General features: G+C 39.5%; 1 long non-coding RNA gene across 1 annotated transcript; it reads right to left on the bottom strand.

Moving 5' to 3' along the window:
• Positions 1–10,706: 10,706 nt before the first annotated feature.
• LOC141494984 (uncharacterized) lies at positions 10,707–11,885 on the bottom strand. The gene is made up of 2 exons (XR_012470612.1): positions 11,730–11,885; positions 10,707–11,066 (listed from the first exon to the last, which is right to left on the bottom strand). It is a non-coding gene; the product is annotated as an uncharacterized LOC141494984 (long non-coding RNA).
• Between the last annotated feature and the right edge of the window lie 1,500 nt (positions 11,886–13,385).

Raw genomic sequence — 13,385 nt, 5'->3', positions numbered from 1 at the left:
TTTTCCAAAAAATAGTCATTTTGGGCAAGCCTACATTTAACTTGCCTCAACTTCCCTGCTCAAATGACCAAAAAACTGAGCTGCTTAGAGAAACGCTCTAATCTGTTGACAACAGTTCTTTTTTTTTTTAGGATTTTTTTTTTTTGGCAAGGCAATGGGGTTAAGGGACTTGCCTAAGGCCACACGGCTAGGCAATTATTAAGTGTCTGAGGCTGGATTTGAACTCAGGTACTCCTGACTCCAGTGCTCTATCTACTCTGTCACCTAGCCGCCCCTGCTTCCTGTTTTTCCTGTTTTTTTTTCCCTACTGAATGTGACTTTTTAGTGTGAAGAGGATAAGGCTTTGATCAGTCCATCACTCTACACCACATGTTGCCTTCCTCACTCTAACACCTTGTCTGTCTCTTCTTTTTTCTTTTTTTCTTTGCAAGGCAATGAGGTTAAGTGACTTGTCCAAGGCCATACAGCTAGGCAGTTGTTAAGTGTCTGAGGACAAATTTGAGCTCAGGTCCTCCTGACTCTAGAGCTGGTGCTCTATCCACTGCACCACCTAGCTGCCCTTTGTCTCTTCTTACAGTCGCATAGTCTACCAAATGATAATATTTGCTTTGAGTGCATCCTCAAATTTGTATTGCACTAAGCTAAATGGAAGACTATGTTGGTGATGATAAGGTCATAAGATGCACAAGTCCTCAGAAGTAAGTGACTATAGGTGTTTCTGTTTCCAATCTATTCCTCCCAAACCTACTTTAGATTAAAGTCACCCAGAATGATAAACTCAATCTTTTTTGGGACATTGATGATAAATGGCTTCAGGTCTTCATAAATTTTTTCTTTGACTTCATCAGGATTTGTCCTGGTAGGAGCACAGGCACTAATGATGGTGGCATGGCATTTTCCTACAAATGGCAATTACAGTGTAATGCCCTTGTCATTCACACTCCCTTTGGTAGGCATTCAAGTTTGTTGACTAAACTAGTTTCTATTGGTGCTTATGGCGCTCCCCTTCACTGTGGTCACTCAAGAAAGATGTATATCCAGCTCTCACTTCAGTAAGCTGATCTTGGTCAGCCTTGTTTCACTCAGGGATGCTTTTTGAACCTACTGAGTTCTCTTGCAATAAGAGCTGTTCATCTTTCAGGTATACTGGATTTTGTGGTGTTTTTGAGTGTGCTCATGTTCCATGTACTAATGGTGAATGGAATTATCTTTGCAGAAATTTTTTTAGGTTTTTTTTTTGTTTTTTGCAAGGCCATGGGGTTAAGTAAGGCCACACAGCTAGGTAATTATTAAGTATCTGAGGTTCGATATGAACTCAGGTATGCCTGACTCCAGGTTGGTGCTCTAGCCACTGCACCATCTAGCTTCCCCTTTGCAGAAATTTTTGTACATTTTTTTGTGTGCTTCATCCGCAGGGTGGGATACCTTTCTGCCACAATAATTAGGCCAGGGTTGGGTAAGCAGACGGTTTTTAGGGCATTTTTTTCCTAGCCCTTCTCTCACACCAGGATGTGAGCAGTGTGATACTTAAGACTGCTCAGACACCCAGAGGGCTGCCAAATTCCACCACTGCTTTCAGTGATTGAGCCTCCTGTGTGCAGGGTTGTGACTATAGCTCCTGGTGTTTTTGTACCTGCTGCTTGCCTGCCACATAGGACTTTGAGATAAGGCAAACTGTAAAATAGTATGGGTGATATATTTTGATTCATGGGTAAATTGGATTTAAGTTAGGCAGAGTTGCACAAAATCATTGACTTCAATATCTCTTCCAGTGTCATCACAGTCGAATGGCAAAAGAGTAAAGTCACCTGGTGATGGTTCAAGATGTTTTGATTGATCTTGGCATCTTTGATGTCTAACCTAGTTCCCAAGGCTCCAAACTGCGTGCTTTAGGTACCTTCATGGCTGTTGGGACAAATTGTCCTCATCTGCCTATTCTACCAAGGGTTGTCTTCACACACTTGGAGTAGACACCCCTCCCCCCCTCCGACTCACCAATGAATTTGAGACCTTTAGTTATCCTCAACCTGGTTTAACCCATCTGCCAAAACACTTTACTGGACCTCTATGCATGTTATAGCTTCTTGGAGTCACACATTAGAGTTAGATGGATCAGATGGACACCCAAAGTAGAAAGCAGTTCTGAAAAGGGGTCAGCAGCCTTCATACTGAAGGTAGTAAGTGCTGAAAACACCCTATACCTAGACACATAGACTTAGATCTGAGGAAGGAATGTTAGAAGTCATGAACCTATGTATTCAGAATTGGAAAGGAAATGTAACATCCATCAAACCCATCCCTCTTATTTTATAGTAGAGGAAACCGAGGTTTTCAGGGACTTGCCCCAAAATCTCACAGCTAGTCAATGCTTGAATCAAGATTTGAACTCAGCTGTTTTAGACTATAGACCAGGGATCATTTCACTCCATTCTGCCTTGCCAAGGTTGCTTCTAACCTCGGTTCTGCTGGTGGGTCATGGACTACAGGTATTGAAACTCAGGGCCCTGATTTCATAGAGGCAATGGACAACATGCTGGTCCTGTGTTTGAAATCTTTTTTTTTTTGAAAGGCAATGGGGTTAAGTGGCTTGCCCAAGGCCACACGGCTAGGTAATTATTAAGTGTCTGAGACCGGATTTGAACCCAGGTACTCCTGACTCCAGGGCCGGTGCTTTAGCCACTGCACCACCCTGTGTTTGAAATCTTATAGTACTGTTTACTGTTTGTATGACTTTGGGTCATTGACAATCTCTTTGAGCCTATTTCCCCATCTGCGAAATGGGAATAAGGAAATTTGTTCTATCTACCTTACAGAATTGTTAGAAAAACCAAAGCCCTTATAAATATGTGATCAGGTAAGTAAGCCTTTTCTAATTGAACTAAGCTATTGATGCTGACTCCCTGTGAGTTTATGTTTTAAGTACGTGTCTGCTTTCTGCTCTACTTCTTCCAATCAGAATACACTTAATTCCTTCTTCTTTTCTTTTAAATCCCCAAAACTAGTTTAATAGGAGCTAAAGTAGACTTCCCTGTTCCAACACCACTCCTTTTACAAAGATAAAGAAACAGGATGAAATTGAAAAACTGAGGGGGGGGGAGAATTTTATTCAAAATCATATATCTGTTAAGAGGTAGAGCCCAAATCCAAACCTGAGTCTTCTTACTTAAAATCCCACATGTTTTCAACTATAGAATATCGCCTCCTTTTCCTCTCTCTTTTTTTCTTTCTTCCAAACTCTCCTCCCTTTCCTGGTCCACTTGTTCTACTGTGTTAAGTTCCTGGAGGTCAAGACTTTGTGTTGTTATTTGCTGTGGACAGAGTACTAGGCCCTGGACCATACCCACAGGCAGCTTTCACAAAGGTAACTGAATTTCTCAGCAAAACTAGTTTCATCTGTTTCCTGCCTTTGAGGGATGCAAAATCTCAAGTAATAGGAACATATTAGCAATCAATCAGTTTGGGGCTGGAGGAGATAGAAGGAGATAACAAAAAAGGGGAGAGAAATGGATATTAGAATAAAGAGGAAGGATTCTAGAATTTTAGGGCTTTCATAGCATGTTGTCTAATTAGAATGTCATATGGATTAAGGGTGGATGGAGGCCCCACCACCCCTTAATACATCTAGACAAATAAAACAGTATTTAGCCAGGATAGTATATGGAATTAGAATGCAGAAGAATTGTGTTCAAGTGTGAACTCAGAGACTTACTGACTGTGGAACCCTAGGTAAATCACTTAATCTCTCAGATCCAATTTCTTCATCAATAAATTAAAAATAATATAGTGCCTACCTACCAGGGTTGTTGTTGAGCGTCAAATGAGATAAGTAAAGCACTTTACTAGTAAAGATCTATGATATAATCTATTTATCATCATCATCATCATCATCATTATTATAATATTAGGATTTCCAGCCTTAGCTTGAATACCATTAAGACATTTGGGAATTCTTGGTAGTATCAAACTCAAATAGAAATGGATCTATCACTGAATATTGACTTAGAAAATCTCAGATTAGCATTAAATATGTTGAATTGTATTTTTACTTATTTTGTTAAATATTTCTCAATTACATTTTAACCCTGTTTCCATTGTATTCATGAATTAGTCCATGATTTTGATACCCCTGCTCTAACCTCTTCTCTCTCTCCAAAACTGTTCTCTTTTTTTTTTTTCAAAGCCATTCTTAATTCCTTCACTGGGAATTTGAGAAGTGAAGAAATACTATAACTTTGGAAATATTGAGCCACAAAATGAAATGACAAGGAGATGATCTTAGTTAATAGGCAGTGAAGGAAGGGGGAAATATGTGTGTATGTGCATCTGTATTTCAGATTGGAAGAGGAGACCAAGATCTGAACAAGAGCTATAATTAGGAGAGGACAAGAGCACCCGAGAGAGAAGATTATGCCTTGAGAGGAAATAGATTTTGAGAGAAGAAACCAGAGCATGCAGAAGGAGAAAGCTCTTAAAGAGGAAAACAAGGCTGGAGGAAGGATAAAGCTAAATCTTGAGATTAGAGATCCTACTCTGAGAGAGGTCCTAGGAGAGGTGAGAAGTCACCCCCCCCCAAAAAAAGAGAATGATCCTGCTTCAATAGAACAGGTCAGAGATGCTAAGATTAAGGACTGTAGTAATGAAGGCATCCTGACTATTTCAGGCCAGGCTCCATGTGGGCTTGAACCATGGCAGAGGGGCTGGCCCTCAGTCTTGAAGTCACAAGACTGATCAGGCTCTAGAGAATGAATCTCACCAATCCAAACTCACAAAGAGACTTACTTAGAACCCCAAATGGCAATGGGTTAATTTACTGATTAATGGGATATATATATATCTGGATTAGAAACCTGGGTTAGCTATTTATTTATTTAGTTATTCATTCATTCATTCATTCATTTATTTATTTAAGTTTTTGCAAGGCAAATGGGGTTAAGTGGCTTGCCCAAGGCCATACAGCTAGGTAATTATTAAGTGTCTGAGACCAGATTTGAACTCAGGTACTCCTGACTCCAGGGCCGGTGCTCTATCCACTGCGCCACCTAGCTGCCCCGAGAGTTAGCTATTTGTATAGAGCATCCTTTTCCCAATGGGCAAGTCTAGTCAGAAAACAATATTATAGATGAGAAATCTATCCACAGAATTTCCTACAGAATTAGGCCAGAGGAATTCAGCTGTACTTAGACTTGGCAGAGTAGAAATAGCAGTGGATTTAGATTTGGAAGTTCTGACTTTACATTCTAGATCTGCTACTTAATGGTTGTGTGAACTAAGTCCAAATCATTTAACCTCTTTGGGCCAGTATTCCCTCATTTTAAGATGACAGGGCCAAACTACTTGACCTTTATCATCCCCTGTAGCTGAAAATCTATAATCTATGTTTCAATGAAGCTGGGTAATCTGATGGATGGGGCGGCTAGGTGGCACAGTGGATAGAGTACCAGACCTGGAGTCAGGAGGACCTGAGTTCAAATCTTCCCTCAAACACTCACTAGATGTTTAATCCCAGACAAGTCACTTAAAACACTGTTACCTCAGTTTCCTCATCTGTAAAATAAACTGGAGAAGAAAAATAGCAAGACACTCTAGTATCTTTGCCAAAGAATACTCCAAATAGGGTCATCAAGAATCAAGAAATGACTGAACAACAGCAACAAATGTCCAACGAACTGTTTTCTTCAATCTAGGGGCTACTAATCTAGAATCAGAACATGTTCCTCTGAACAGGACTGGAGATATTTACTTTCCTGATCTTCAGTTCTCTTATTCCAGGATTCCATAAAACTAGGATTCTGGATGCCCTTTTCTTTACAACTGTGAGACTAGAACACACCAAGGTTCAGGTGAATTTTCATTTTTGTACAAAGACTGACTTAGGTCAAGAGAAGGGGAAGGAGTAGCAAAATGTATGCACAGCTCTGGTCGTTTGTGACTCTACTTTGGGGGCTCAGTATTCTTGAATGAATGGACATCCATTCTCTTATTTATTATCTCAATATCTCAACCATGATTTTTTTTTTTTTAGTTTTTGCAAGGCAATGGGGTTTAGCAGCTTGCCCCAAGGCCACACAGCTAGGTAATTATTAAGTGTCTGAGGCTGGATTTGAACTCAGGTACTCCTGACTCCAAGGCCAGTGCTCTATCCACTGTGCCACCTAGCCGCCCCCATGATTCTTTTTAAAACTTCTTCATCCTAAGTACCCTAAGACTCCCATGGACATGCATGAAATTCTGACATCCTTTAGTTGATTCTGAAGTTTCAGAGAGGGAATGAGAAAGGAGAGTAGAAAAAGAGGGAAGTTCAAGGTAGGCGATGGAAAAATGTGATGATAATGGGGCAAGGTAAAGAAAATGACTAGAAAGAGAGCTAAGATACTAACACGAAGGAGGGTATGGGCAAGGCTTAGTTTGGGAGTCAGTAACCTGAGAATTTCCCTTCCCTTTCTGATAGGGACTGACTTCCAGTGTTAGAAAACTTCCCTCTGTTCTGTCCCTCAAACCTAAAGTTTCCCAGTCAAGCAACTAATTTATTTATAATTATAAACCATTAATAACTGTTAATGGATCATGGGATTAACCAATTTCCAATACCTTAAAATTGCAGTCTGTAATTGGAGAGATTTGGGGCAGTGACACATTGCTGTTGTTATCTTCCTCCTCTGCTTAGTGTCGACCTTGCATGGCAGTATCTAAAGTCTCTTCTAAGTCTTTCTTTATTTACATTACACATTAAAGTCAGTAAAGTCAGTAAAAAAAACAACAAAAAACCAAGTGAGTTTAAATCTTCTCAATCTCATTTGATTGCCATTTCCTTTTATTGCTATATTGTTCTTTTGCCAATTAATTCTTGAATCTATAAAGAGAAAAATATTGGGAACAAGCTTTGACCTTTTGGCATCTTCCCTTCCCCCCTCTTCATTTTTAGCTTTCATTCCCCCCAGGATAGCATCTAATTATTTCTTGAATAATCATGTCTCATGGGTTCTTAGGAAATTTGAGAAGTTTGCTTCCTATTATGTATTCCAAATTAGTTTCTTTTCAGTTTTTTTGTGCAGTTTTTTTTCTGGTCTCTTCATCTCAGTTAGGCTAAAATTAGCCCTATGAATTGAGTGCTAAACTCTTCAGGATTTCATTCACTTCAATTAAGTTTCCTTAGCACTCTCCTTGGCTTTGTAAATGAGGTCTTAACTGATTCTCAGGCCCTTGGATTGTCCTTTGGTGACTGCAATGGCTTGGAGTCTAAGAGATTTTGTCTTTGGTCATAAGGTCTTGGGGTAGCTCTGTTGATGTCTGTGTTTTAACACAATTGCCTTCCAGGAGAGAATCTCACCCAAAGCAATCTTATTTCCCACTATATAGCATCTATATTTCCCACTATATAACATCTAAAGACTTTGACTACCCAGAAAAGTTTCCCCAAGATCAAAATGCATTCTGCAGCATGTCTGCTCAAAACCACAATAAAAACCCCTATTGATATGCTTCCTTTTAATAGTCAATCAGAGGATGCAATTAGTTCAAAGCAAAAGCATTTGGAGTTAGCACAGTAAGAAAAAATAGCAATAGAACATTCTCTTCATAAACAATCCCATGAATACTGTTTGTTGGAAGACTGGATTCACACAGGGGACAACCTTGGAGGGACAGTTCCTGCCTCTGATGCTACCAAGGTCCGTAGGTAGTAAATAGTGGAGCAATTGACTACAAATTCAATACACTTTCTACTGCACAAGGCTGCCTCTATCCTTAAGGAGTCTTTGTTGGCTGGGTCAATCAGTCAATGGTCAGTCAATGAGTTTATATACCATATTCCAGACACTATGTTAAACAGCACAAGTAAAAAAAAAAGAAAAGAAAAAGACAATTCTTGCTCCCAAGGAGTTCTAGGCTCTGAGATTCTGGGAATTTTGATGAACTTTGTGAAATTAAAAATGACTAGTTTAAGTTTCTGTGGTAATTCACAGAGCAATGTACAACTTTTCATTTGGTCTACAGGCCAAAGAGACTTGATGAACATGTCCTAGAACATTCATCTTGCTGGAGGTTGTTGGAAGTTGAGATGATTTATGGTCACTTTTGACTCACCAGGAATGAGCCAAAAGAGACTAAGAGGTCAACATACCAATCTGAGCAGCATCTTCTTGTTGACTTCACATATAGACAGAGTAGGCAGTTACCTACTTGATGGGACTTCAGGGAAGCCATCGAGGACCCCCATTTGAAAAATGATGCTTTCTTGCTGTTTTATTGACATGACTGAGGGAAAAGAGCCCTAGGCTAGGAAGTCACCACTGTAACCCAGGCCCTCAACAACATGCCTCTGAACTATTGCAGAAGTCTGCTCATTGGTTTTCATGCCTCCAATCTCTTCTCTTTTTCAATCCATCCTTCACATAACTACCAAAATAATATACCTAAAGCAAAGGTAGAACCTTGGCATGACCTTGCTCATGGGACTTGCCTTTATGTAGACTCTAAACTCTTCTTTTTGGCATTTAGAGACTTTCACAATCTGTCCCTAATCTAGCTTTACAGGTGGATTTTGCAGCCCAGCCTAGCATATGGTATATAGTGGGTGCTAAATAAATGTTTGTTTACTGATTTATATTATTCTCCCAACAACCTGGGCTCCAACCAGCCTGGCTTACTGGCTCTGTCCCATTTCTGTTCTTTTACATAGACTGGAATGCCCTCCTAGCTCACTTCTGTCTCATGGACTCTCTAGCTTTCTAGATTTTTTTCTGATTCTCTCAGTTGTGCCTCTTCCTATATTCCTATTTTTATTAGAATTTACATTTAGTAATAAATCTCCCTCTTCCTTTCTTCTCTCCCCTCACCTCCCAGTATAGAAGCCTTGAGGACAGGGGCCACTTTGTTTTTGTGTTGGTCTTCAGCACCTAGGCAGTGGCTGACTCTTAGTGAACTCTTAATAAATGTTCATTGAATTCAACTGAATTGTGTCAGAAACTGGAATTCTGGTTTACCCCTGCTACTAACTAGGTTATGTATGACTTTGGGAAGAAACTTCACTGAATCTCACTTTCCTCATTTGTAAAAGGATAGATGGTCTCTCTAAAATTCTGTGATTGTATGATGCTTACAATATCACAATTAGAACGTTATTTGGTTGAATATATATCAAGTTGCTTTCAAAATCACATATTTTGGCTAGAGTTATACTATTTTTACCCCCATGTGAACTAATTCAGCAGTCTTTCCAGAGTGCAGGTCATAATTGGAAAGGAAGGTGGTTTATGAAGGCTTTATGAAGGTTTATGAAGGATGGTTATGGGGAGTGGGAGATGGGCAGGAAGATACAAGGGAGCATTCTCCAGGAGGTAGAAAAAGGCAAATGAGGAGACTGGAGTTCTGGAAACTAACTTTACTTTCTTTTCTTTTTTTTTTTTTGCAAGGCAAATGGGGTTAAGTGCCTTGCCCAAGGCCACACAGCTAGGTAATTATTAAGTGTCTGTGGCCGGGTTTGACCTCAGGTACTCCCGACTCCAGGGCCAGTGCTCTATCCACTGTGCCACCTAGCTGCCCCTAACTTTACTTTCATGATTATTTTGTTCTGATTTGTATCATTCTTCTGTTTGTTTGCTTTAACTATTTTTAAATTTTAGCACAATTCCCTAAATAGTAAAGTGTGTGAAGTTTCCTGCTTAAATTTGAAAAGAATTATTTGGACCTTCAAAGGAAGTACTTTATCACTTCTAGCCAGTTATTTAACCTCTTCAGGTCTCAGTTTGCTCATCTATAAAATGAAAGGGTTGGATTAGATGATATTTAATGGTTCTTGAGCTCTAAATCAGTGATTCTACAAATTCTCAATTACATAATGCTTTAAGTTTTACAAAGTTCTGTAATCACTACCCTATGAGATTGGTAATGCTTATGCCCATTTTACAGATAAGTTAACATCTAATGAAAAGTTTGGTGACTTGCCCAGGATTACACAGCTGGTAAGTGTTAGAATCAGAATTTGAACCCAGGTCTCCTTGTCTAGCATTCTTTTCTACTACATTATAGTGATTCTTTGCATTATACTGCTATCTCTCAGAGTCAGCTTTCTCATCTGTGGCATAAAGACATTAGACTAGAGAATTTCTAAGGTCCCTCCTAAACCCTATGATTTTAAGTCCAGGCCTGAGGATTTAGTTTATAAGTATTGTCAGTTGAGAATCTATTGAAATGAATTGCTCATTAAAGTCCCAGAAAGTGTTCATCTGTATGATGGGTGAAGAAGGGCCCAGTTTCTGCTTCCTTGATATAGCAACAGAGATTTCAGACAGCACCATCACTTGGTGGCAGACTTTTACCATATTTATAGACATGGATTTCCTTCATCATATTAACCTAGCTCCAAGAGCTAACCCTTGACAGGTGACTTCTGGGTTCATCTATCTTCCTTTCAGTGTCTCCCTCTCTGCCTATTTGGTTATCCTTTTACAGTCTCTCTCTGGTCCTGTGGTGCCCCATTTCTCAGAATGTGTGCTTGGGTACACTACCAATTCCTAGGCAAGCCTCCTGCTCTTATTCTTTCCTTCCTGTCTTTCCCTCTTAAGATATTTCTGCTTTCTGGTAGCAAGTTTAATGATGCATAAGGAGACATGAGTCATATATTAGAAAATTCCCTAGATTATGAATCAGGACATCAGGGCCCAATCCCAGATTTATCATGAACTCATTATCTGACTTTGAGCAAAGCATTTAATTCCTGGCCTCATTCTTTATTTGTAAAATGAACAAATAGTTGAACAATACACAAGGTTATTGATGATTTGCTAAATTCATTTGTGATGTGTTACAAAGTATAACCTCTTCCTAAATATTATAATTTTAACAGGTAACAGAAAATATTAAGCCAAGTAAATGATGCCCTACTTATTTTAACAAAATTAAAACATGAGACTTTTGGTTTTTAAGATAACTCTTTGTAAGGCTGGGATGGTCCCACTGACATTATATTGATCATGTCTTCATAGGATCTGGAGAGTACCCTTTCTGTGAATGCATAAGTGCCTCATTGATACTGTTTCAGAGATGATTGGTTGATTAAGTCATGGATGCTGTGCATGAATAACAACATAAAGAATACAAAAGAAAGAGAAAAAACAAAGAACATCAGCAAACAGACTAGCCCAGCAATTGAAAATTTCATGGTAGATGCATAGCTTACATCCCCCCTGTCTCCAACTCTGCAAAAATGGAAGGAAACACTTTTTCTCCTCTCTTCCTTAGGACCAAGATTGGTCATTATAATCACACAGTATTCAGTTCTTTTTCTTTCCATTCTTGTTGTGTATATTGTTGCTTCATTTTTCATCAGTTCCTATAAGTCTTCTCATGCTTTTTAGTGTTTTGTATATTTGTCATTTTTTAAAACGACACAGCAATATTCACATACCAAATCTTCCCCCAAATAAGCATTATCTTCCAAGTCTTTTTTTTAACAGTGGGGTTAAGTGACTTGCCCAAGGTCACACAACTAGGTAATTATTAAATATCTGAGGTCAGATTTGAACTCAGCATCTCCTGGGCTGGTGCTCTATCCTCTGAACTATCTAGCTACTCATCTTCCAAGTCTTAAGAGGCTATGCTTCTGTTTGGGGAGGGGGATGGGCTGCAAATTATCTAACAAGTTTGGTATTTGCTTTTGGCGGGGGTTGTTTTGGGGTCAGTTTATGATTTCCTTGAGAAAATCAGTCTCAGTTTATAGGGTCACTTGCTACCTTATTTGCAGGCTAGGTTCCAAATGGCTTTTTCCATAAATTCCTCCTTGAAGATTGAGTGTGTTCAAAGTACTGTTGGCAGTTTCCAATGAGAAGTTTCATCATATGATGGGCAGTGGCATCCTGATGGGAACAAGGGGGTGGCCTTCTAAGGTGACTGCTGTGAAGGAGATGCATTCGCTTGGATGGGTTGGTTGAAATATGTTTGTTAAATAATCATTTATAGCAACACTTTATTTAATGAGATGCCAAGCAACGTGATAATGATAGGTGCTTAATAGACTTTGCTTCTTCCCAGTAGAATATAAGCTTTTTGAGTTCAGGGGTTGTTTTGTTTCTGTGTTTGTAGCTATATTTTCCTAGCACAAATGCTTAGCAAAATACTTGTCAAAGTGTGCTAAATGACCTCAATTGTATCGTTATCTCCATATGTCTTCCCTGCCCTCCTCTTTCCCAGCTGTGTCCAGGATTCCAACCTCAGTGTCTTGAGGACACTTCTATTTTCATGTTCAGATTAGAGTTAAGAAAAACAAATCAGTCTTTTTCTGTGGCTTTTTGAAACCGAGTGTATTTCTTAGGCATGGTGCCAGGTGGATGAGTATGGAAATCCGGGGTTGCTATAACAATAAAGTTTGCTCTGATTTTCTCGGCAACAGTTGTTCTGGGAGCTCCTATCTGTCAGCCGATGATTCTTTCACATCCCTCGTGTAGAGTACCATCTGTAGCACGGGCCCCATAGAGCTGTCTGAAACCCAATATTGGACCCAGGCCTTGAAGCTCCCCACCCCCTGCTCAGTCCCTATTGGAAATTCAAACAGTCCCTTTCCTAAAATAACCACAACTAAACTTCCTTATTGTGGCACTCAAAGCCCCCCTTTCCAATCTGGTCTCAGTTTACCTTTTGAGCTCTATCTCTGACTGTACTCTTACATGTACTCAACTCTAGCCAGATTGCTCTTATCAGTGGCCCTTGAAAGTTTCTCAGACTTTTTGCTTTGGTCACAATAATCTCCAAGAATGCCTTCTCTTCATTCCTGCCATTGAACCTTGCCATTCAATTCAATTTGACTAACTTCAATCAAGTATCAATTTTGTACAGTATGGGACCTTAGAGGTCATCCAGTCTAACTTCTCTCATTTTACAAATGAAGGAACTGAGGCATAGAGAGGTTAAATGACTTGCTAAAGGTCACACAATGTGTAAATGCCTGAAGCAAAATATAATCTCAGGGCTTTCTGATTTCAAGTCTAACACCCTGTCCACTATGGGAAGGGAATAAGCATTTCTATAGTACAGTGAGCCTCTTATAAGTATTTCAGTTTATCTTCTCAACAGTCCTGGGAAGTAGATGCTCTTATTATATTCCCATTTTATAGTTGAAGAAACTGGAGGCAAATAGAATTTAAGTGACTTGCCCATGTCACACAACTAGTAAATGTCAGAGACTGGATTTAAAAACTCAAATCTTCCTAACAGTAGACTGTGCTCTATCCTTTGCACTATCCTCTGCCATCATGGCCTCTGGTCATGCTAGATACTGGAAATGCAAAGTCAAAACCTTATAATTTCTCTTGTGCTGGGAGTTCTTAACCATCAGCCATTCATTCTTGATCATCCCTTGTGCTAAGCACCATCTGTTGCATGTGCCCCATAGA

The sequence above is a fragment of the Macrotis lagotis genome, chromosome 8, assembly GCF_037893015.1.
Source record: "Macrotis lagotis isolate mMagLag1 chromosome 8, bilby.v1.9.chrom.fasta, whole genome shotgun sequence".
Taxonomy (NCBI): domain Eukaryota; kingdom Metazoa; phylum Chordata; class Mammalia; order Peramelemorphia; family Peramelidae; genus Macrotis; species Macrotis lagotis.
This window is presented reverse-complemented; position numbering and strand designations above follow the sequence as displayed.